Consider the following 25,442-nt stretch of genomic DNA (forward strand, 5'->3'; position numbering starts at 1 on the left):
GGATGCTGTGGGGACTGTCGACCGGAGCACCTACACATGGTCCCTCTGGAATGGTCACCTCGGAATGGTCAGACTTCTTATGTGGTGACAAGTGTTCCAATGAATAACACAGAAACTGCGTGGCCTTCGTGACCTAGCCTCAGAAGTCATGCAGTGTCACTTAGAATATACTCCATTGGTTGAAGGAGTCAGAAGCCCCTCAGATTTGCACACTGACTCAGTGGAAAGAGTGTCAAGGAATCTGTGACTATTTTTCAAACCACCGCACTGCTTTAGGGCCAATACATTCGTGGTGAAGGATTTCAGATTTAGGGGGAATCAGACTCCAGATCAGGCACACATTCATTTATTGAGCCCACATTATTGGATGCCTACCGCGTGTTAGTCACTGGGCTTGGTGCTGGGGGCTCCGTGTTGAACAAGAAAGATGCAGTCTCTCCTCCCCTCACAGAGCCCGTGGCCTAGGAGGAAAGTTGGGTGACTAAACACACAGTCACGATGCCCTTTGATGAGTGCTGAGACAGCGATCACAGAGTGAGAAGGTGGGATTAGCTGAGTGAACTGGGGCAAATTATTTAAAGTGCTTTTGCCATTGGTTTCTCTGTTTGTACAATGAAGCTACTAAGACCTACCTCATAAGGCTGGTACGAGGGTGAGATGCAATAAGCAGACCAAAGTAGCCCCTAGCCAGTCTTTTCACATCATCCTATTTTAGGTTTATGTCAACCACTTTTCACCATCTGACCTTTTCAGTTTTCTTGTTTGTTTGTTTACTTGATTGTTGTCGAGCTTCAGAAACTAGAATATAAGATATGTGGTATTTTATTATGGCTGCTGTATAGAAATGGAGTATTCTCTGCCTAGGAAGTTCTTCCTTCACATATCAGTATGGCTACCTCCAAATTTTAAAACAATTGCTGAAATGCTGCCTGATAACAATCCAGGTTGCATCTGTACCCTCGGCGTCCCCCCTCATTCTGTTCTACCTTCCTTCTGCCTGTAGCACTTGCCACCTTCAAAATACACTAAAGTTTCTATTTATGATGTTCATTGTCTCACTCTGAGAGAACATAACTTCCAGGAGGCAGGGACCTTCGGGGTTTTTTCTCACTGTTACATTGCCAAGTGCTTATAACTCTAACCTTTCATGTAATGGAATGAATGAATGCGCTGGGAGAGGGGGGTAGAAGGAGCTGTGGTTAGAAGGGTGTGCAGGCGTCTTGGTAAGCCAGGGTAAAGAGTTTGGATTTTTTCCTTAAATCTCTACGATAGACATAGTAGAATTTTATGAAGAAGTACAACATGAACTGACTTACATTTTTGTACTATTCTGGCTGCCGTATGGAGAAAGGAATATGAGGTCAAGATTGGATGGAAGGAGGTGAGTTAGCGGCTATCTCCGGTGTCAGGAGAGATGTGGGGGGCTCGGGTCAAGGTGGTGACACTGGAGATGATGTGATATAGACAGATTTAGGATATATATGGAAGGTAGACTGACAGGACATGCTGATGGGCTGACTAAGAGGGTGAATGGAAGAAGGATATTGAGGATAACTAGTAGGTTTTGGTTTAAGTAATTGGGTACAATGTGGCGTCATTTACTGATGAGTAAGACTAAGGAAGACGCAGAAGGGGTGTGTGTGTGTGTGTGTGGTGTTGGAAGGGTACAGTAAATCAAGATTATGAATCTATCTAGAATCTATCCTAAGGAAATAATCAGAGATGTCACCAAGATTCAAAGAGGTTCTTCATTGCGTTATTTGTAAGTGAAATACTGGAAGCTACCATAATGTCCAGCACTATGAGACTGGAGGACTAAGTGTCCTTCACAAACCTGTTTATGAAGATTATAACGAGACCGGAAAATTCCCATTAAGCAAATAAATGAATGACTGGATGAATGTTTACTGCGCGGTGCGATAAGCATTAGTAGAGAAATATCCACAAAACACCCTAGAAATCACAGAAATCTAGAACTGGAACAAATCTTAGAGGGGCGTCATATCAGAAAACGTGCTCTAGAAAGATCAGTGAATTGGGCGAGAGGGGCTGGAGAGGTCCTTGTTTGGGATGTGAAATTTGATCCTTTTAGTGGAAAAAGACTTTACTGAAAAGGCCCCATGTGCTGGCCCCTGGTTTTGTTGCTGCCATTTAGCTGGATGACCTTGGACACACCATTGAACCTCTCTGAGCTCAGTTTCTTCACAGTTAAATGGGACAGTTGGTAATCCCTTGGATTCTTTAGTTCTCGGAGTTTCCATGGTTTGGGTGCCACAGGCTCCTCCTACAGCCTAAAGGTTCAGCTGGATGATTCAGTGGAGCCTTGGATGGAGTTCAGCCCTTCCAGCCCTCTCGCAATTCAGCTAAGGTGCAGAAGGCAATTGGCCTTCCAAAGGGTACACAGCTCTTCTCTAGATATCAGCTTATAGACTTCAGCAAGAGAGGCGGACACAAAGAGAGGACGTAAAAATTTGACCACTAGAAGAAAAACTGATGACAGAAAAAAGCATAATCAATTAGCCTTGGTCTTAAAAAAATAGTCAACTGCAACTTTGATTGAAAGAAAATATCTCTAGCTTTACTTATGAGGTATAGTAAATTATTGAAAGTTATACTTGCATCAAACATTAGGGCTCACTACAAAAAAATTGGCTTTTGCAAAAATTTTGCTTCCTACTACTAGTCTTGTTCCCAATGCTAGTCCGTCCTCCACAAAGTGTACCCAAAGCAATTTTCCAGCAGTGCAAATGTGATTGTGTCCATGCACCCCTGCCACCTTACACATCTGTGATTGAAGCTGCCCAATGGGCCCTCATTTCCCATGGACTAAAGACAAGGGTCCCAGACCTGGCCCCCACCTACCTCCTCCAGCTTCTTCTCACGTCATTCCTCTTCTGTCCTACTTGCTATGCCTGCCCTCCCCTGAATACGTCTGGTTGTTTCTAAACTTTCTTGTCATTGCTGATGCTCTTCTTTCGTCCTTGAACAGCTTTCTGCACCTGGCTCACGGGGCAAGCCCCTACTCATCTTTCCAGACTCAGCTGAGCATCACCTTCTCTACGAAGCCTTTTCTGACCTCTTTTGTCCCCTCGGATTTGCTGCCTGTCTCCTTTGTGACCGTTTAAACTGAGCCCCAATGGGCTGCTATCCTACACAAGATAGCAATTCACTGCATTTATTTCTTGACTTGTCCACCCCCCCCCCCCATAGAGGCTAAAAGCTCCTTCGAAACAGAAAGTATATTATGTCATCTTGCTACCCCCAGTACTGATCATGGTATTTTCATTAACTCACAACACAAATTTAGTAAGTCCCCTCTAAGGTCCCTGCATGGTAGCAGGCACTGGGGATATACAGTAGAGAGGCAGAGACTGTACTTGTTTGCCAAAATCCCCTTCTTCCATGGTGACAGATTTTTTTATCTCTGTACGTGGACGCCCAACTAAAGAGAGCATTTGTCAGCCTCCCTTGCAGTTATGTGGCCACACGAACAAGTTCTAGCTAATGGGATGTGAGTGGAAGTGATATGATCACCTTCTTGGTCATGATCTAAAAGGGAAAGGAAGTCTTCCCTTTGCTTTCCCCTTTTCCTGCTGGTTTGAATGTAGACATGATAGCAGGAGCTGCAGAAGCCATTTTAGATCATGAGATGGAAGCTACATGTTGAGGATGGCAGAACGTTAGAGGTAGACTAATTTCCCTTCATCATCAGGCCCTCACATTGTCCCTGAACTGACTCTGAACTTAAGGAGGAAGAGAAATTAATTGTGGCTTGTTCAAATCAATGTATTTGAGGATGTAGCTTGTTCCATTCAGGCTGCTATAAGAAAATGCTGTACACTGGGTGGCTTAGAAACAACAGAAATTTATTTCACATGGTCATGGAAGCTGGAAAGTCCAAGACAAGGAGCTAGGAGATTGGGTGTCTGGTGAGAACCTGCTTCCTGCTTCATAGACATCCATCTTCTCACTGTTTCCTGAGATGGCGGAAGGGGCGAGGGAGCTCCCTGGGGTCTCTTTATAAGGGCACTAATCCCATTCAGGAGGGCTCCACCTTCACGACCTAATCTCTTCCCACAGGCTGCACTTCCCAGTATCATTACGTTGGGGGAGTAGATTTCAACATAAATTTGGGGGGGGGACATAAATATCCAGTTTGTATCAGAAGCCCTTTGTTAGAGAAGCCTACCCCATACCTTGCTCATATAAATAGTTGTCTAAAGCAGATTTGATCTCTTTACCGATTGAACTTGCTTAACACAGACTGTGAGCACGTGGCTTAACAAACGAACGAGTGAGTGAGTGAAGAAACAGTTCAAGGTCTAACCAAAACCAGCTGGAAAAAAAGAAGGAATCATTTATCACAACAGGCTGATAGCATCATATGCTAGGAGGCTTCAATTATTTGAAGACTGGGCTTTAGACTGTGAATTTCGGCATTCCAGCTTCACTACTCCATCCGCCCTTCCCTCTATATGCGAAGCCGCTGTGACCCTTTAATTCTCCCGACGTACGCTGGCCTTATTTGGTTCCCTCCTACCTTCACCCAAAGGCATAGCTCTGCTTCAGATCCTCATTCCTCTTCCCTAAACCATGGCGCTAGTCACTGGGCTGGCCTCTGGGCCTCCCCTCCCTCCCCAGAGCTGTTGCCATGGCGATCTTCCTCTGGCACAGTGCTGATCAAAACCTTCGAGGGCTCCCCATTGCCTTCAGGTAAAAGACCAACCTCCTTAAATTAGCCCCGTGCTTTGGCCCACCCCACCTTTCCTGCCAGTCTGACACTCATTTGCCTCACCTGCAGTTTCATTGTCTTACGACACGCCTGCCATTTCCGTGCTCGGTGCCTTTTTCTAAGCGGATCTCTTTCCCTGCGATGCCTTCTTCATCCAGCCTCATTCTTAGCTCTGCCTGTTAAAATCCTACCCTTCATTCAAAGCCCAGCAAATTCTTTTTTTTTATGAGGCTTTTTTATGTTTTATGAGGCTTTATGGGTCAAAATGGTTCTACCGTCTCTGGGGCCATTCCCAGCCTTCCGTATTCCCAACATAACACTTATCCCGCTTGGATTACAACTGGAGGCAGGGTGGGCAGAGTAGAAAGACGATCCTAGAACTAATATTAACAACAGTAATGTTCACAACAGCAATAATAACATCTGACCATTTGCTGAGGGTCTGCTCCGGGCCGGGCCTTCTCTCAAGTGCCTGAACTGCATGGAAGCATCCACGGCCTGCAGCAATCCTGCGGGCTAGGTACCATTTTCTCCACATCAGAGATGAGGAAGTCGTAGGCACAGAGAAGTTGAGTAACCTGCACAAGGTCACACTGCTGGGATTTGAATCTTGACCTGGCCACTTACTAGACGCATGACCTTAGGTAAAGTCATTTCACCCCTTTGAGCCTTAATGTCCTCAGCTCTCAACTGGTGTGTTGAGACAATTGTACAGTGTGATGTCTGGGGAGTGTCCAGGCCAGTTCCAGGTGCTTAGTAGGTACTCAACTCATGCTGTTCTCTTGTCTGCAGGGTTGTACCTTATTAAGCCCTATATCCATGGCTTTCTGTATGTTTCCCTGTACGTGGTAGGTGCCTACAAGATGTCTATTTATGCTGCAGCTTATGTTTTGGCTTAGATGTCAAAGTCCTGGTCATACTCTGCCCAGCACCTCTCAAGACGGGATGTGGTAGCAGAGTGGCCGTGGCAGGGAATGCCTCTCTTGCTGCTAGATAAGACCTCATAACCCAGTTTAGGCCAACGGGATGTGAGCAGAAGTGATGGAGGCAAAGTGCACCTCCTTCCCCTTCCCCGCCTCCTGCCACCTGGGATGAGGATGTGATGGACAGTCCTCAGGGACCATGCACCCTGGGGATGGCTGAGTGATCAGGTCAAAGGGGCCTGGTCCCTGACAGCTTGCACTCAGACTGATGCAAGAGAAAAATTAGCTTCTGACTTGTTCACGCCACGGTACCTGAACTTCTGTTACAGCCACCGAAACTGTCCCCTAACTGGCACGGTCATGTGAGCCCAGGTGAGCACACCTGCACTGCTTGCTAGCTGAGTGACCGAGGGGAAGGTGCATGAACACTTGGTGCCCCTGTTCTCTCATCTGTAAGATGAGATGATGATTACACCTACGCCATAGCGTTGTTGTGAGGATAAAGGAGGTCATGTGTATAAGTTGCTCTCCACAATGCTTGGCACACACTAAGAGCTCAATAAATTTTGGTGATTATTGTTCTCACCAGTCAGCCAAAATTGCAGCTTTCCGGATACCTACCCCATATCTAGCTGGGGCGCTGCTTCTGCTCCTGAAATAGATGGTGATATGATCTCATCCTTCTGTGTTTATAGACTTTGCTGCACAAATGTGTTTCTCTCTGGTCCCTCCTACTGATGTCATCATTGCCCTCCCTCCCTCTGCTCGTGCAGAGTCTGGAATGGCTCATCCTAGTCCCGGCAGAAAAGCAGAGAGGGAGGTCATACTGTCACCATAACACAATTCTGAAAGGGCTGGTGGATCAGCAGGGTGTACACTTTGCTCAACCAGGGGGTCGGGGAGGAGACGTAATTTACTGAGCCCCTCCCATGTCCTGGAAGTCTCAGGGGCACTATGCTTCCCACGTAACCCTCATTCTCCCCTCTGTGGTCGGTGCTCTTGACACAATTGCACAGATGTTAAAACTGAGGATGAGAGACGTGAAATGATTGGCCCAAGGTCACATAGCTGGACAGTGAAGGGCCAGGATGAGAAGAGTGCTAAAAGAGACCTCTAATTAGACCAGCTTGCCATCTGAGGGATGAGAGAACATCAGTGTGCCAAATTTATTTATTTGGGTTTGGGGGTTATTTCCCTTCTGGATAATATTCTGCTCTCTGCCACCTGCTTTTAGCAATAAAGCCCCAAGAGGCGCCACTGCCACTGGACCCACAATTCACACCCCTCGGGTCATCCAATTGCCATCCTTCCCCCATTCCCCAGGTTAAATTTTGCTCTCAGGTTATATTTAGGTTCAAGTAAAAGAGAATCCAGATTTTTTAAATGGATATTTTCTTAAATCAATAATAAATAAATAAAAACGTATAAATTGCATATCTGTGCTCAGGGCTTCTGAGGCACAGTGCTGGCTGGGATCCCATGGTCTGCAAGTTATTTTCCCGGGGCCCAGGAGAGGGCCATAGACCCCAGGTGAAAATAGGAGGACACTGGGGCTCATAGAGGTCACACAGGCAGGGCGCTGTGCCCTTGGCCCTCACTTGCACCCCTAATTAGCCAGTTAATTATGATCTGTTTCAGATGTTAGAATTTTGCTTAAGATTTCATTTTGGAGAGAAAAGACCTCTAGGAGTAAAAATAACAAACAAAAAAGTGCCAAAATCATTGGAATATTAGAAAAATCACCAACAGGGGACAGGACAGTCCTTGTCTCTAAGCCCTGACCCTCCATCGTGAGTTCTGGGGCACGTCCCTCTCTTTCTTACTTGTCCTCAGAACCTTAATGTCTCCATTTTCAAAATGGAGAAACCAAGCCTTAATTTGGAGGATTGTTCTGAAAATTGAGATAATAAGCAGTTGTTATCATTATTCACATTCAGAAGTCCGTGATCTGACCCAGGTTCTCACCCTCTCTGCTGGCAGGATGCCCTCTGAAGGAGGGAGAACACAACAGCAGCGCGTAGATTACACAGTAAAGACGTGTTTAAGTCAGCATCTCTCCAGATACTTCCTTAGTGATAAAGTACTGGTTAATTACGGAGATTTCTTAGCTCAGCCAGAACTCCTAAATCAAAACTTCTGTGGATGGGCTGGAAACTCTGAATCTACATTTTAAATGAGCAGTCTAGGTAATTCCCACCCCCTTGGAAGTAGAAAAATTCCTGACAAGTGATAAAAACAGATGGTACCTACACAACCCATGAATGGCTCAAATTAAAAAGACTGATGCCACGAAAAGTCATCAAGGAAGTGAAGCGACTGGGATTATCATACACATCGGGGGTAGAGTTTAAAATGGTACCAGAACTTGCGAAAACTGTTTGGCAGTATCTGCGAAGCTAACCATGAGATTTGTCTGTGAACCAGCAAGTCCACTCCCAGGTACGTACTCAAGAGAAGAGGTGCGTAAGTCCACAGAAAGACACAACAAAAATGCTCATCGTAGCTTCGTTCATGATAACACCAAACTACGAAAAACTCAAATGCTCACCAGTAAGCAGATGGATACAGAAATTGAGGTGTGTTCATATTGTCAGGAAGCGTTTTCTAAGAGTTGAGGAAGAGCTGGAGACACCTGGGTGTCCCTCCAGTGCAGTGCAGGGTGTCAGCGAGAGGACCCTACAGGGGCTACGCTGCCTTTTGTACTAAGTTTGTGACTTTAAGACTCTGGAGGGATAGAAGTCAAGTTATGGGAAGCTGGTAGCAATGCCAAAGTTTCCTGTTCATAGCAATTCAAACGATTCCTGTTCACAGCAACGCCAACAAATTCTATCTGGTAGAGAATATAATTCTCAGGAAGTCAAATTCTCATTGGAACCTGTTTGCAATGTTTTACTGATCCACTCATTAAGTAATGAGTTGAGCAAAATCTTTGATTAGGGGTGAATTTACCTTTGTATAAGAGTCAAGTTGTTAACTTTGGAAAATTATAATTTAGATGTATAATTGGTGACTGCGCAGTAACATAAAGAACAAACCACTGATAGACACTAAAACTTGGGTGAGTCTCAGGGATCTCATGTGGATTAAAGGAAGCTAGACACAGAAGAACACATACCGTACAATCCCATTGATGTGAAGTACAGGAATGGGCAAAACTACCGTGTGGTTTTACGGGTCAGATAGTGGTTACCTCTGGTGATGGGTGGGTGAGTGTAACGATCAGGGAAGAGCACAGGGGCATCTTCTGAGGTGATGAAAATGTTCTCGATCTTGACCTTGGCAGTGGTTACGTGGGGATATGTATCTACACAAAGTCATCAAGATGTACATCAAAGATGTGTTCACTTTTCTATATGAAAGCAATAGCTTGGTTTTTTAAATGAAATTAAACATCTAAAAGAAATCAAAGGGTGGTACTTCATCCTCTCAGCAATCATGTTGGCCCAAAACACTGCTGTAACTGAAGAGCCCCAGCCACCCGGAGCTGGGTCTGGTGGGCGGATGGGGAGACAGACACCCCCGTGGCTGGTGGCTTCATCCCGGGGTGGCTACTCAGAAAACTCTCCCTGACCCAGGCCTCCTGCGGAGCCGTGGCTGGTAACATACTTTGTTCACTCTCACAACTTCACTAAAGTGGCTGAGGACAGAAATAACCCCAGGTCCAGACAGCTGGCAGTAGAGAGAGGCTGCTCATTTTAAAGCTCAGCAAAATGTATTTTAAGGAGGCCCTAAAAAGCTTTGCAGGGAAAGTCTGTCAAAAATTATCGCAAGCATCCATCTCTGAAGTAGCCTCATCAGCAACATCTTTTATACAAAATCAAACCAAAACAAAATCTTTGCCTAGAAAGAAAATTTCAACGAAGTTCTGAGTCCTTCTCATTGGCGGGCATCAGTTCTTGACTTCCTCTAGGACACCCTACGAAAGGATTGTCCAGCCTTTATTACTGACACGCGAGACCCTAGCATGTCAGTATTTGTAACTGGAACTTCCTGAGGACTTAGCTTCATTTCACTTAATCCTCGCAGCAACCTAATGAAGCGGGTACCAGTGTTACCGTCATTAGGCTTAGAGAGGTTAACTCATGTGCCCAAACCACACAGCTGGCGAAGGGTAGAGCCTGGGTTCCCACCAGCTCTGCCTATCCAGGACCAGACCACATGACCCCTCCGCTGGCTTCCCCTTCAAGGCAAGCCAATCCCAGTCTTGACTGTCCTGATGTTTAGAAAAATTGTCCTTATAATGAAGACCATCTGCCTTTTAACATTCTCACCTCCACTGAATTATTCTGCCTCTACTGCTTGGAGCCACACAGAACCATCTACTTTTCTCTTCCACGTGAGAACTCTTCAGACATTTGACAGTAGCCGCCGTTTTCCCCTTAGTCTCCTCTTTCCCACAGTGAACACGGATGGCTTTCCACCTGATGGGAACCAACCACCCAGATTGGCCAGGGACTGAGGGATTCCCGGGGTGTGGGACTTTCAGGGCTAAAACCGGGACAGTCCCAGCAAACCAGGGGAGTGATCACCCCTCGGTCATACTCTTCAGTGCCTGCTAATGGTGCTGTCTGACGCATAGACTGATTTTTTTTTTCCTTACTGGCTTGTTCTACACAGTATCAATCAAAACCCTTGTTGCAGATGCAGAAACTGCACCCCAACTGGCTTAAGCAATAAGGAGACTGATGGGTTCATGAAACTGCAAAGTTCAGGAGTCCCAGGGACAGCAGGCCCCAGGACCTCAAATAACGTCAAGAAGCCCGGCCCTCTTTCCTTCCCGGCTCGGCTTTCTTCTGTATTACTTCTACTGTCAGTTGAGCTCTGTCCAGGCTTTTATTCTCCCAGCCTGTGAGCCCACGTCCCAACACACAGGGCTTTGATAAAACTGGAAGAATTAATCCCACCGGACTGACCGAGGCCACATTCCTGTGACCAGGGGAAAGGACTCTATCGGTTGAACAGGCCTTGACCTCTTGACCACCTGTGAGCCATGGGATGGGGACAGAGGCAATTGCACCTTAACCATTTGAGCTGGTAACGAGGAGACATGTTTCCTGAAAGGGAAAGCCTCGTGCTATTACTAGAAAGAGGGAGAATGACCACTGCTCAGGAGAGGACAGTGGGGGTCATGGCACGTCTACTGGATGGTTCCCCTCCATCTATTAGAATATGCCAATGGCCAAGTGTGGCCTTTAAGCCCTTCATGGTGTGTCCCTGACCCACTTCTCCAGTCACCCCTCTGTTCTGACATTCCCTCCAAACTCTAGACTTCCTGCCCCGGGGTACAGGATACCATTTCTCACCTTCTGTCTTTGTTTGCACTCTTCCAGTTTTCCTGGAGAAAGTCTCCATGGTTGCAAAGGCCATTACCTTAAAGAGATGTGTCTTCATCAAACTTCAGGATCAATGGGCAACAGCCCCCTTTGTACCATCCATCTTCGCAGTACACACTTTTATGAGTGCAGTGATCACTCTAATAAACTCATTTATTACATATCTATCTCCCCTGTCAGACCATGAGTCCCTGAATATCAGGCTCTGTGTTGTGTTTTTCTTCCTTTCTTTCTCTTTTCACCCCATCCTCTGCAGAGTGCACGGCATCTGTTGAGTGAGGAAAGGTTGTCTATTTGTGGCAGAGGTTGCTTGTTGCCACTCAACATCCGGCCTCCCCCACTTTCTCAATAAAATTGAACCTCGGTTTTATTCAACGTGGCGATGCACCCAAAAGGCAACAATTTTCCAGCAACCTGTGCAGCTGCTGAGGCCGTAAGATGAACTTCCGGCCGGAGATTTAAGTAGAAGTGGCACAGGGAACTTCTTGGAAAGGAGTTTCAAGCTTCTGACCCAGTTGGGAGGAGCATCGTTTTTGTCTTCCACACGCTGTCCTGCCGCCTGCCTGGAATGGGCACTTGAGGACGGATTTCCACCGATTTCTTGGATTGTGACGCATCTTGTGGATGGAAGCCATTCATTGAAGAAAGCAGATCAGATAGACAGGCAGGTGGATCCCCAAGCAAAGTGTGAAGTTCTCCTTTCAGCCCTGGGCTGCCTGCTGCAGACATCTTTATGTGAGAAAGAAATGAACTTCTCTCCTCTTTAAACTCCTGTCATTTTGAGTTTTTCTGTTGTGCGTGTTACATCCAGCTGACTTGCTTTTAGTTGATCCTCCATTATCTGTCTGAATAAAGAAATATGTGTGTTCAGGTACATGTACATGTAACTGGTTAAATAGTGGAAATGAGATTAGATTAGCCTTTCTGTTAACCAGCTTTAAAACTGAAGCTTCCTGCCTCACCTCCTAGAACTCCATCTCTTTCAGTTTCCTATGTGAAAGATTGTAAACCACCAAGAAAAAATGAGTCAGCGTCTACAATGCGTCTTCTGACCTAAGAGTATTGGAAAACTTCATTGGAGAGAAACGGGTGACCAGTGGGTCAGGGAAGGTTAATGACAGATCTGACTCTCTGTCTCAGAAGGGAAGTCTTCTGGTTTTTTTCTATGGAGTCTTTCTTTCTGGAACAAGACTTGTATGTCCTGGCTTCGGCTGAGGTAAACTGACCTTGGCTATCAGCCTGAAGGTAACAAGGTGGGCAGATCTAGAGGAAAAGTCACAGTATCTTGGGAGGCACCCACTTCAGGTGAGGTCTTTATAGGATCTCCATGCAAGAGGAGGCTGTTTTTCTCCTTCAAGGGAGAAGAAGCTGCTTATCAGCAAGAAGGCTTTAGAAGAACTTGGGGTTTAAGATTCTCAAGCTCATCCACCCAAATATCCCCATGCCAGGGCTCATGGTCCCACTCTGTTCCTATCACGGCCCAGACTGTAATATGGGAGGCCTGTCAAGATTACATAGAGTTTCCTTTGAAACTCTGCATTTAAAAATACTCAGATCCTGGCCCTTATTTTCTGTACAGCGTGCCCCGAGACTGTTGGAGACTCCTGTATAAAACTGCCTCGAGACAGACTGGTGGTCACAGTAGCTTTAAGTTGACAATTAATTGCTCTGATCTTATCTTTCTCGCTTTTAAAGCCCCAGATGTCATAGAAAGAGGTCGCTCCATACCCTGTTCCTCATAATTATCATTGCCCCCATATCGGTCAAGTGCAGCTGCTGTTTATTCGCCCAGGCCTTGCGTTCCACCTGATCCCAATGAACACCAAGTGCGACTTTAGTAACAGGGATGCCATTTCATGTGAAAGGTTATTATTACTGAACTTATCAGAAACAATGGGAAATTCATTGGGACTTTGGATTCATGGGAAATTCAACTCTAAAACCTCATCTAGAGGGTCTATTTTCTTGGATCACTTCTGGAACCAACTGTCTTAGCCTGGGCTCCCACAAAAGAAAACACTGAGGCTAATATTAATTGGATGGGTGCAATCCCAGGAAAACAAGAGAGAGACAGAGAAGAAAAGGAAGCAAATACCAGTTGGTCATAGCTTCTCAAGAAAACATAGTTGGTGGCTTGGTCACGTGGGATATCTCTGGAGAGGGTGTGAGGAATCGCTGCATCAAGAGGAGGAAGAACAAGCTGTTTTTTGCAGGCTTCTTCTCATCTCATGTCTCACTGGTCAAAATCCATTACACAATGGCATCAACACATCTGAACATATAATTAGTGGGTTTTGGCTCCCATGGGCCTCCACTGGGGAAGCCAGAGCTAGGATGGGTCTAGTTGGCTTGGATTGGATCTGAGTGGTGGAATACTCTCAGTTTCCTCTAGGATGGGCCTGACTGGGACTGAGATGATAGGAGGCTGGGACAATGGCAGTGCTGGAATATTAAACTGCCTAAGGGACCTAAAATCCCATTGTCAGAGAGTTTCTTCTCCCATCTCTCCCTGACCGTTGTTGTGATCCTAGCTGTGGCTGCATCCCTCTGTGACTAAGTGCCTGTGGGATGGCCATTCCATGCTTCTGGGAACACCGGTTCTTCTCCTTGCCCTTACAGGCCTGGGGTTGGTAACAGCTTCCTACCGTCACCCCAGTGGGGTTTTTGACATTCCTCAGTGGTATCCTTTCTCCTGAGCAGGCTCCTGTAACTGGACCCTTGATTAAATTCTCTTCAAAATCTTAGCTGAGTGCTTTCTGTTTCCTACTGGAAGGATAAGTCTAAATTTTCTTTGTTCCTCTCATGCTGTTGTTTTATTAATTGTTGTTTGAACTTTTAAATTAACATTCTTTTAAGTTATTCTACAGCATGAGATAATTATGACACTCAGAAAAAAAGTAACAAAATAGCAATAAGTACATATTTATCAATAACTAATTGAAATGTCAATGGACTAAATACCCCAATCAAAAAGCATAGGGTGGCCAATTGGATAAAAAAACAAGACCCACATATATGCTGCATACAAGAGACACAACTCAGACCTAAAGACACTCACATACTGAAAGTGAAGGGATGGAAAAAGATGCTCCATGCAAATAGCAATGAAAAGAAAGCTGGGGTAGCAATACTTATATCAGATAAAACAAACTTTAAAACAAAAATTGTAACAAGAGTTAAAGAAGAGCACCACATAATGATAAAGGGTACAATTCAACAAGAGGATATAACACTTGTAAATATCTATGCACCCAACATAGGAGCACCTAAATATATAAAGCAATTATTAACAGACATAAAAGGAAAAATAGACACTAACACAATAATAGTAGGGTAATGGACAGATCATCCAGACAGAAGATCAATAAAGAGACATTTGCCTTAAACGACACATTAGACCGGATGGACTTAGTAGAACACTCCATCCAAAAACCATAAAATACACATTCTTTTCAAATTCACATGAACCATTCTCCAGGATTGATCACACGTCAGGCCACAAAACAAGTCTCAATAAATTTAAGAAGATCAAAATAATACCAGGCATCTTTTCTGACCACAACAGCATGAAACTAGAAGTCAACTGCAGGAAGAAAATCAGAAAAGCCACAATTATGTGGAGATTAAACAAAACGCCACTGAACAACGATTGGGTCAATGAAGAAATCAAAGGAGAAATCAAGAAATACCTGGAGACAAATGAAAATGAAAATATGACATGCCAAAATTTATGTGATACAGCAAAAGCGGTTCTAAGAGAGAAGTTTATAGCAATACAGGCTTACCTCAACAAACAAGAAAAACCTCAAGTAACAATCTAACAGTGCACCTAAAGGCACTGGAAAAACAAGAACAAACAAAGCCCCAAATCAGCAGAAGGAAGGAAATAACAAAAATCAGAGCAGAAATAAATGAAATAGAAACTAAAAAGACAATAGGAAAAATCAATGAAACTAAGACCTGGTTCTTTGAAAAGATACACAAAATGGACAAACCTTTAGCTAGACTCACCAAGAAAAAAAGAGAGAAAGCTCAAATAAAAATCAGAAATGCAAGAGGAGAAATTATAATGAATACTTCAGAAATACAAAATATTGTGAGTGTGATGAAAATATGCCATATGCTATATGCTATATGCCAACAAATTGGATAATCTAGAAGAAATGGATAAATTCTTAGAATCATAAAACCTTCCAAAACTGAATCAAGAAGAAATAGAGAATTTGGCTAGATCAATTACCAGTAAGGAGATTGAAACAGTAATCAAAAACCTCCCAAAAAATAAGAGTACAGGGCACCGGCTCCGTGGCCGAGTGGTTAAGTTTGCGCACTCCACTGCCGCAACCCAGGGTTCGGATCCTGGGCGTGGACATGGCACTGCTCGTCAGGCCATGCTGAGGCAGCGTCCCACATCCCACAGCTAGAAGGACCTGCAACTAAGATATACAACTATGTACCGGGGGGTTTTGGGAAATAAAGCAGAAAAAAAAAAATAAGAGTACAGGACCAGACAGCTTCCCTGGTGAATTTTTCAAACATTCAAAGAAGACTGAATACTTATCCTTCTCAAACCCTTCCAAAAAATTGAAGAGGATGGGAGGCTTCCTAACTCATTCTATGAAGCCAACATTATCCTGATACCAAAACCAGACAAGAACAGCACAAAAAAGGGAAATTACAGGCCAATACAACTGATGAACATTGATACAAAAATCCTTAAGAAAATACTAGCAAATGGAATAGAACAATACATTAAAAAGATCATACACCATGATCAAGTGAGATTTATTCCAGGGATGCAGAGATGACTTGACATCTGCAAATTAATCAACGTGATACACTACATTAACAAAATGAAGAATAAAAATCACATGATCATCTTAACAGATACAGAGAAAGTATTTGACAAGATACATCATCCATTTATGATAAAAGATCTGAATAAAACGGGTATAGAAGGAAAGTACCTCAACATAACAAAGGCCATATATGACAAACCCCCAGCTAATATCATTCTCAATGGAGAAAAGCTGAAAGCTATCCCTCTAAGAACAGGAACCAGACAAGGATGCCCACTTTCACCACTCTTATTTAACATAGTATTGGAAGTCCTAGCCAGAGCAATCAGGCAAGAAAAAGAAATAAAAGGGATCCATATTCGAAAAGAAGTGAAACTGTCACTCTTTGCAGATGGCATGATTTTACATACAGAAAACCCTAAAGAGTCCACCCAAAAACTTATAGAAATAACAAATGAATACAGTAAAGTTGCAGGATATAAAATCAACATACAAAAATCAGTTGAGTTTCTACACACTAACAAAGTAGCAGAAACAGGAATTAAGAATATAATCCCATTTGCAATTGCAACAAAAAGAATAAAATACTACGGGCTGGCCCGGTGGCACAGCGGTTAAGTTCCCACATTCCCCTTTGGCCGCCCGGGGTTTGCCGGTTCGGATCCCGGGTGCAGACATGGCACAGCTTGGCATGCCATGCTGTGGTAGGCATCCTGCATATAAAGTGGAGGAAGATGGACATGGATGTCAGCTCAGGGCCAGTCTTCCTGCAAAAAGAGGAGGATTGGCAGCAGTTAGCTCAGGGCTAATCTTCCTAAAATAAAATAAAAAACAAAATACCTAGACATAAATTTAACCAAAGAGGTAAATGATCTGTACACCAAAAACTATGAACTGTTGAAAGAAATTGAAGAAGAGACAAAGAAATGGAAAGATATTCCGTCCTCTTGGAATGGAAGAACTAACATAGTTAAAATGTCCATATTTCCTATAGCAATCTATAGATTCAATGCAATCCCTATCAAAGTTCCAATGACACTTTTCACAGAAATAGAACAAAGAATTCTAAAATTTATATGGAACAACAAAAGACCCCCAATAGCCAAAGAAATCCTAAGAAAAAAAAGAACAAAGCTGGAGATATCACACGCTCTGATTCTAAAATATGCTACAAAGCTACACTAACCAAAACAGCATGGTACTGGCACAAAAACAGACACACAGATCAATGAAACAGAATCGAGAGCCCAGAAATAAACCCACACATTTACGGACAGCTAATTTTTGACAAGGGAGCCAAGAACATACAATGGAGAAAGGAGAGTCTCTTCAATAAATGGTGTAGGGAAAACTGCCACATGCAAAATAATGAAAGTAGACCATTATTTTACACCATAACAAAAGTTAACTCAAAATGGATTAAAGACTTGAATGTAAGACCTGAAACCATGAAACTTCTAGAAGAAAACATAAGCAGTATGCTCTTCAACATCAGTCTTAGAACCATATTTTCATGTACCATGTCTGACCAGGCAAGGGAAACAATAAAAAAAAATAAACAAATGGGACTACATCAAACTAAAAAGCTTCTGCACAGCAAAGGAAACCATCACCAAAACAAAAAGACAATCTAACAATTGGGAGAAGATATTTGCAAGCCATATATCTGATAAGGGGTTAATATTCAAAATATGCAAAGAACTCATAAATCTCAACAACAAAAAACTAACAACCCAATTAAAAAATGGGCAAAAGATGTGAACAGGGATTTCTCCAAAGAAAATACATAGATGGCCAACAGGCACATGAAAAGACGTTCAACATCACTAATTATCAGGGAAATGCAAATCAAAACTACAATGAGATATCACCTCACTCCAGTGAGAATGGCTATAATTAACAAGGTGGGAAACAACAAGTGTTGGAGAGGATGTGGAGAAAAGGGAGCTCTCGTACACTGCTGGTGGGAGTGCAAACTGGTGCAGCCACTATGGAAAACACTGTGGAGATTCCTCAAAAAATTAAGAATAGAACCACCATATGATCCAGCTATTCCATTGGTGAGTATTCATCCAAAGAACATGAAAACACAAATGCATAAAGATACATGCACCCCTGTGTTCACTGCAGCCTTATTCACAATAGCCAAGACTTGGAAGCAACCTAGGTGCCCATCAAGTGACGAATGGATAAAGAAGACGTGGTATGTGTACACAATGGCATACTACTTGGCCATAAAAAATGATGAAATATGGCCATTTGTGACAACACGGATGGACCTTGAGGGTATTATGCTAAGTGAAATAAGTCAGAGGGAGAAAGTCAAATACCATATGATCTCACTCATAAGTGGAAGATAAAAACAATGACAAACAAACACATAGCAACAGAGATTGGGTTGGTGGTTACCAGAGGGGAAGGGGGGAGGGAGGAGGGTGAACGGGGTGGTTAGGCTCACACGTGTGGTGACAGATTGTAATTAGTCTTTGGGTGGTAAACATGATGTAATCTACGCAGAAATCGAAATACAATGATGTATACCTGAAATTTATATAATGTTATAAACCAATGTTAGCGCAATAAAATAAAGTTAACAACAACAACAAAAGATGCTTGACTTCCTCACATCTGCAAAGTTCCTCTTGCCATATAAGGTAACATCCAGAGTCCAAGGATTAGGACACGGTCCTCTTTGGGGGACTTTATTCAGTCAACCACGCCCACTTTTCCAGATTGGTACAGGACTAAATTAAAACAGGAAAGGTATAGGAGAGGTCCACGGAATCTTCAGGGTTCCTGACAAACATGAGTCAGAGGGGCCTTACTTCATAGGGACCCCCCCCCCCAAAGGTCCAGGAACATGTCTCATTCCTCTCTGGTCACACGCTGAGCAGCATAGGATCCAGTCCTGAGCATAAGTTTTGGGGGTTTCACAAATGAATTAATAAATGAATTAAAGAATAAATGAGTAAGTGAAAGAATGACTGAAGAAGTGAATTACGGGGGATAGATAGGAAAATAAAAGATGACTTGCCATCCAATTAAGCATATTCCATGCTGGTTCTGTGGCCCCCTACAAGGAAAATGGTTTTCACATCCTGGAGGTCTGGGGGATGGCATCATCACAGCTGTCCTTTACTGAGCACCTCCTTTGTGACCAGCTCCCTATGTCCTCACTAATCTGCTCGGCAACCCATGAGCAGTTTGCCCATCTTCACTTTCAAGCGAGCAAATGGACGCCAGAGGTTCTCAGTTACTGGAGGCCACCGAGGAAGTGTATTACAGACCTGGGATTCAAACCCAGCTCTCAATCCAGAAATCTGGGGAGATGTGCAGTGCAGACAGGAAGGCAGGGTCCTCTGGGAAGAGGGAGGGACTCACGTCTGTTGAGTGTGGTCACTGGGGTGGGTCAGCATTTCTCATTCTTGGTCTCAGCTTTGTAACTAACAGTCCTGGTGCCTCAGTATTATTGGTCCCGCTTCACGAGCAGGAAACTGGAGCCCTGAGGTGTGAGAGATTCTGTTCAGTCGAGCAGATGGTGTAGGGCAGAACCGGAGCTGAACCCCAGCTGATTCCGAAGTTGTGTTCTGCGTCCTTAGGCGAGGGTGCCGGGATTGAGAACGAGGCCCTGCCCCCGAGGAGGGAGAGGCAGCCTCTTCAGTAGCAGAGTTACCTTTCTGTTGGGAGAGCTAGGAAGACTCTATCGGATACTGAGAGCAGAACTAGGCTCAAATCAAACCCTAGCTCCCTGGATGGATGTCCCAGAGACCCTTTACTCTGGGGGCAACGCCAGGGGTCCACAGCAGGCTCTGGCATCACATTGCAAGGGTAGGAAGCGACTCCATCCCAAGCCTGAGGTATATGCTGGTTCAGACAGGCTGAATTCTACCTGCGTCAAGGCTTAGAGGACCAGATGGAGTCTGTATTTGGGAACAAGGTTCCTGTTCCCCCAAGGATTTGAAGAGGTGACTCAGCAGGAAATGGAGGCAGAAGGCAAAGTCAGAGGCAGTGAGGCGGCGACTCAGCCCTGCCTCTGAGGCTAGGGCACTGTGTGACCTGAGACAACTTCCCTCCCCTCTCTGGACCTCAGCACCTTCTCACTTACCCACCAATCTAACCTCTAAGTTATTTCAGCTCTGACAGGCTGGGATTGCCAGAAATAAAACTAACGCCTGGTCATGGGGAATGAGTCAGTGTAAAGGGAAATTTTTCTGTGTCCTTCTAAGAGAGTTTGGTTATTCAACAATATTGATGAAGGAGCTGTGATGTTCATGCGTGTGGGGAGAGCTCCCCTCCGGCTGATGCCATATGGATCTCAACTTGGAGCAGCTCTTGGATTTTGCAAAGATCATAATCTGATGATTTGAGAGCCAAACTCCCCTTGCAGACCAGTTCTGGCGGGCTAGTAGTGTGTATATATATATATATTTTTTTTTTTCAAAAACAGCAAACCTTGAGATAGGACGAGCCCCCACTGCCATATCAAAGGCCCACTCCCCCCTTTGTCTCAGCCCCCGATGGCAGTTCAGTTTGTGCCTACAAATTAGACACCTGATCTGCATTCCAGAACACCAGTACCAGCCTTCCTTTCTTCTCATCCCTTCCTGCCCACAGCAGGCCGAGGGGCAAGCTGCAATTTGCCGGCTGCCCCTTCCCTGAAGCCAGGGCCAATTGAATGCCTTAATCCTGCCTCACCCTGCGGGGCTTTCCGCGCAGCAGCCAGGCCCCCGCAGGACCCGGAGGCCAGCGTGAATGAGCGGGATTCTCTGCCATGCATTATTCACACCAGTGCTTCCCTTTCTATTTTTAATGTGCAGTGTGTAGCGGTTCCCTCCGCCAGCTATTTTTAGCAACGTTGCAGCCAGCTGACAGCAGAGACAAAGGCACCAAGGCACCTTGAGAATGACAAATGGCGATTTCAGTGATGAAAATAGAAAGGCTATTTTTCTTCCTGGAAAGAAAGAGAAGAAAATGTCTATAGTTGCAAAGTTGCTGAGGCTTGAATTAGATTTATAATTTGGAACACACAGACTACCACACACAGAAAGGATTTCCTGCCTCTCTCTTTCTCTGTCATCCTTTGTCCCAGATCAAAGATGCCCTTCTTTGTGAGGCTTGTCCTGACGCTGGCCTCTGCTCCTGAGGAGCCCCCCTCTCTCTAGATAGAACCCCTGCGTGATTGCAATGCTGATACGGTGTGGTAAATGTTTACTTCCCTGCAGGCTGTGGACTTCCGGAGGGCAGAGACTTCTTGTTCAATGTCCATTGTCTAGTACAAACGGTCTCCGACTTATGATGTTTCAACTTATGATTTTTTGACTTTTTGATGGTGCAAAAGTGATATGAGTTCAGTAGAAACTGTACTTCAAATTTTGAATTTTGGGGCCAGTCCCGGTGGCTAGTGGTTAAGCTGGGCACACTCCACTTCGGCACCAGGGTTCAGATCCCAGGTACAGACCTACTCCACTCATCCGTTAGTTAATGGCCATGCTGTGGCAGCAGCTCACAAAAAAAATGAAAAAAAGAGAAAGAGTGGCAATGAATGTTAGCTCAGGACGAATCTTCCTTAGCAAAACAAATAAATAAAAAAATTTTTAAGAATTGAATTTTGATCTTTTCCCAGGCTGGCAACATGCAGTATAATCCTTTCTTGTGATACTGGGCAGCTGGGAGCCCCTGAAGCTCCCAGTCAGCCACACAATCTTGAGGGCAAACAACTGACAACCATTCTGTTGTTCACTTTCAGTACAGTATCCAATAAATTACATGAGCTGTTCAACAATTTATTATAAAATGGGCACTGTGTTAGATGATTTCGCCCAACTGTGGGCTAATGTATGCGTTCTGAGTACGTCGACGATGTTTGGTAGGATAGGCGTATTAAATGCATTTTCGACTTATGGTATTTCCAGCTTATGATGGGTTTATCAGGATGTAAACTGAGGAAGATCTGTACTAAGAAACAAAAGCAAGCATCTCCTGCCATCTGGAAACTGGCTGGGCCCTCCCAGCTGGGCCGTGTCCTCCTGTGGGACAGAAACAATCTCACAGAATGCCGACATCAGACAAGCTTACTCTGAGACTATGGGGAAGTGAGACAAAGCAATTTAGGAATTTAGGATTTAGTCTGAGAACAGACAACCACAAGGGCACTAGGCCACTCAGAGAGTATCAAACGTCCCCCTCTCTCGGCGAAAGCGAGTGACTGTGACTTCTTTACCAGTCTTATTCTCGCTCTAGCCTGCCATCCCAGTGGGTAAGATTTCTTGAGAGACCCAGTCATATAATCTCCCCCCTTTCTGACAGCACCCAGCCTAGAGCTGTCCTGGCTTCTTCAGACCCGCCTCAAATCTGGAAGTGGAAAGTTCAAGAGGCTAATACCCCAGGTCACCAAGGTCTTGAGGGGTAAGAAGGGCCCGAGTAGGATCTGGCTGTGTTCCTGCCCATTATAACATACTGCACACACATGCGTGAAAATGGATGGGTAAATTTAAACACAAGCATGGACTTTAAAGTCCTAATAGGAATTTTAATTTGATGACTCTACCTGTATGTAACCTGCTGGGCATAGTGTCTGACACACAAAAACTATATAACAAAGACATTATAGGTGGTGCCTGTACTGACAAGTCCAAGCCAACGGTGTGTTTACATGCCCCCTACCATGAGTGGCTCAGGAACAAACAGTTGACCTAATTCTAGGAACTGAGACCTGAGAAGGAAGCCTTGGGTGGGGCTTCTGGGAAATTCCTTCCTCCCCCATCTGGAAGAGCTGGTCTTCCTCCTTCTCTCCATGTAACCTTGTTGGAGTGTGACACTGGGAATATTGTTGCAGCCTTGGGGCTCCCAGCCCAGGATGAGGCCAGCCCTGAGCACGCTTAACCGGCCTCTCGTCATATGAGCACGTGTCCTCAGTGATGGGACCAGCTGACATAGGAGTTTCTGGTCCTCACATGTAGCTTATTCTTCCCACACTCATACCCTCGCTCATACACACACCTCATTGCTTTGAGGCTTCCTCTGATCATCTTAGCCAAAACAGCAGCCATCTGTCACCTCTATCTCCTTAGTCCACGTAAGATTCATCCATGGCACTAATCACGACCTGAAGTCCCTTAGTTATTTGTGACTTTCTTGTCCATTTCTACCACTAGAAGGGAAGCTCCATCAGGCGGGTCGGGGTGAAGTCCCGTCTTCTTCATCACTGTCTCAAGCAGTGCCCGGCACAAAGGAGGCACCCAAAGAATATCTGTGGGATACATTAACGAAAGGAAGGTGTTGGAATGAGTGAAAACCAGGAATCTTTTTGTGAACCTTCACCCAAATCTGCCTTTAATGATGTCTGATCTTCAGGTGTAGATACTGGGGTGTGGAGAGTCTGAATGACTCACAGAGAGAGAGGAGGGCCCAGGGGTCAAGGCCAAGTGGATCTGAGCCCAATACCCTTGGTCTTAACCACTGTGCTCTACCGCCTGGTTGGGCTCGAGGGGGTGGGTGTTTAGCCCCTTGTGTAGGATGTGGTGGTAGTCAAGACACGGGCCACCAGAAATAAGGGAGAAAGCTGATGATTTCATTGTTTTCTGCATCGTCCAGTCCATACATTGAGGCATGGGTTAAGTTCTCAGTACTGGGCTTTGACCAAGGGGAACGTGTTTAGAGCAGAGAAACTTGGAGGATGAGGGGGTCTCAAAAACTTCCAGGGAGCTAGGTGTGTTTCTATAGAAATGGAGGAGTCTGGGGGGTCAAAGGAAGAGTGGGGGAAGGAAATGGGACTCCAGGGCACGATGTTCCCTTTGATGCTCCACTCATAGCTGAGGGAGTCAGGTGTTCCGTTGCTAAAGAAATCATTGTGGCCACAAGTGTGTGTGTGTGTGTGTGTGTGTGTGTGCACCCATGTGATTATGTGGTTTTACAAATATGGAAACCTATGAGAATGTTAATAAGAACATCTTGAGGTCGCACGAGGAGGCCGTCAATGGTAACGTCTTTTAGTCTGGTGGATTTCAGGTCAGTGCTGATCCCACTACACTGAGATATCAGTTCACAGATTGACTTGTACCTAACTTTGTCCATCTTTTTTGTGTGTGTGTGTGTGAGGATTGGCCCTGAACTAACATCTGTTGCCAATCTTCCTCTTTTTTTTTTTCCTCCCCAAAACCCCAGTACATAGTTGTCTATCCTAGTTGTAAGTCCTTCTAGTTCTTCTATGTGGGAGGCCGCCACAGTGTGGCCTGATGAGTGGTGTGTAGGTCTGCACCCAGGATCCGAACAGGTGAACCCCAGGCCGCCGAAGTGGAGTGTGCAAACTTAACCACTATGCCATGGTGCTGGCCCCACTTTGGCCATCTTTTGCCCCTGGGTTAATAAGTTCTTCATCATAATTACATCAGTCTGGAACTCCTGGGACCCGGTCAGTTTTGGGGTTTCCATCTCTCTGCTTCTTAATGGTTACCTGAGGCTCCCGATGTGTATTCTTCCAGCCCCCTGATATCAATAGTCTGGTACTTCCAAAGATAGATCCAGAGCAAAATCCTCTTACTTTCAACCCCTAGGGCTTTTATCCTTTCATATTTCCCTCACAGCACTCTCTCCTGGGCCACTTCAGCCTGGCCCTACTGGTTGTGGAAAGCATGAACGCTGCCATAAAACGGTTGTCATGTGAAAGAGGATTATAATTATAATTTCACCACTGGGTGAAAACCACAGAGAGATAGATTTCAGTTCAATATTAGGAAGAGCAGCTCAAAGATACAGTAGACTTTCTTATAAAGTAGTGAGCAGTCCAACGCAGGGAGTATACAAGCAGAAACCAGAACTATGTGGCAGAAATGTTCTCAAGCACTAGTGTGGGTTGTGTGAATGTGGGGGTAGGAGGGTGGAGAGGTGTCAGCAGAAAGGAAGTCTTCTTAAAGTAATTACAGAGTCTTTGACTCTGCAGATTTTATCCCCCTCCGCCCCTCTCACAAAGACGCTTTATTAAATGTACACAAATGCTGTTAGGATTCGTAAGATAAAATTTTATTTAAAAGAGTTATTGAATTTGTAGTAACGTAGTTTCTCAGTCAATGGACCAAAAACACAACTACTATTACGCGGAGATCTGTGAAATTTCTTGACCATAAAAATGACTTCTTATTCTCAAAAAAGTTGAGAACTGTAGTTTCAGTAGATTCAAACATCAGATGGCAGAAATCCAATTAGATGACATTGACTTCCCTTCCAGATCAGTTCTCAGATTCTAAGTAAGGGTTCACCTTTCATGTAATGTTATTCCAGAAAAGAAAGAAGAGAAATAAACCAAGCTATTAACAACAATAAGATTTTTATGTGTGTGATTTGTTTTGTCACTAACAAATGGATTATTAAAAAAATAAGTAAGGGGCATGACCACTTAAAAAAAAATGGCAATTGTGTTTAGTAATTGATTTGTCCACATATCTGTCACTGACATTAAGACTTTTTTCTTAAAAGTCCATTTGGACAGGCCACTGAAATGTCACTTAGGCATCAACTACAGTGAAACGGGCATCACATCTAGGCGGTCTACAGGAGAAGCAAAATTCCTTGTGGAGACAGCACTCCGCTATCTTTCAACCCCGCTAAGGAGCTGGAAGAAAGAGGCAGCAGTGCAAACCTGCAGCAGAAATTACTTCAA

This window comes from Equus asinus, chromosome 12 (assembly GCF_041296235.1).
Source record: "Equus asinus isolate D_3611 breed Donkey chromosome 12, EquAss-T2T_v2, whole genome shotgun sequence".
Classification (NCBI taxonomy): Eukaryota; Metazoa; Chordata; class Mammalia; order Perissodactyla; family Equidae; genus Equus; species Equus asinus.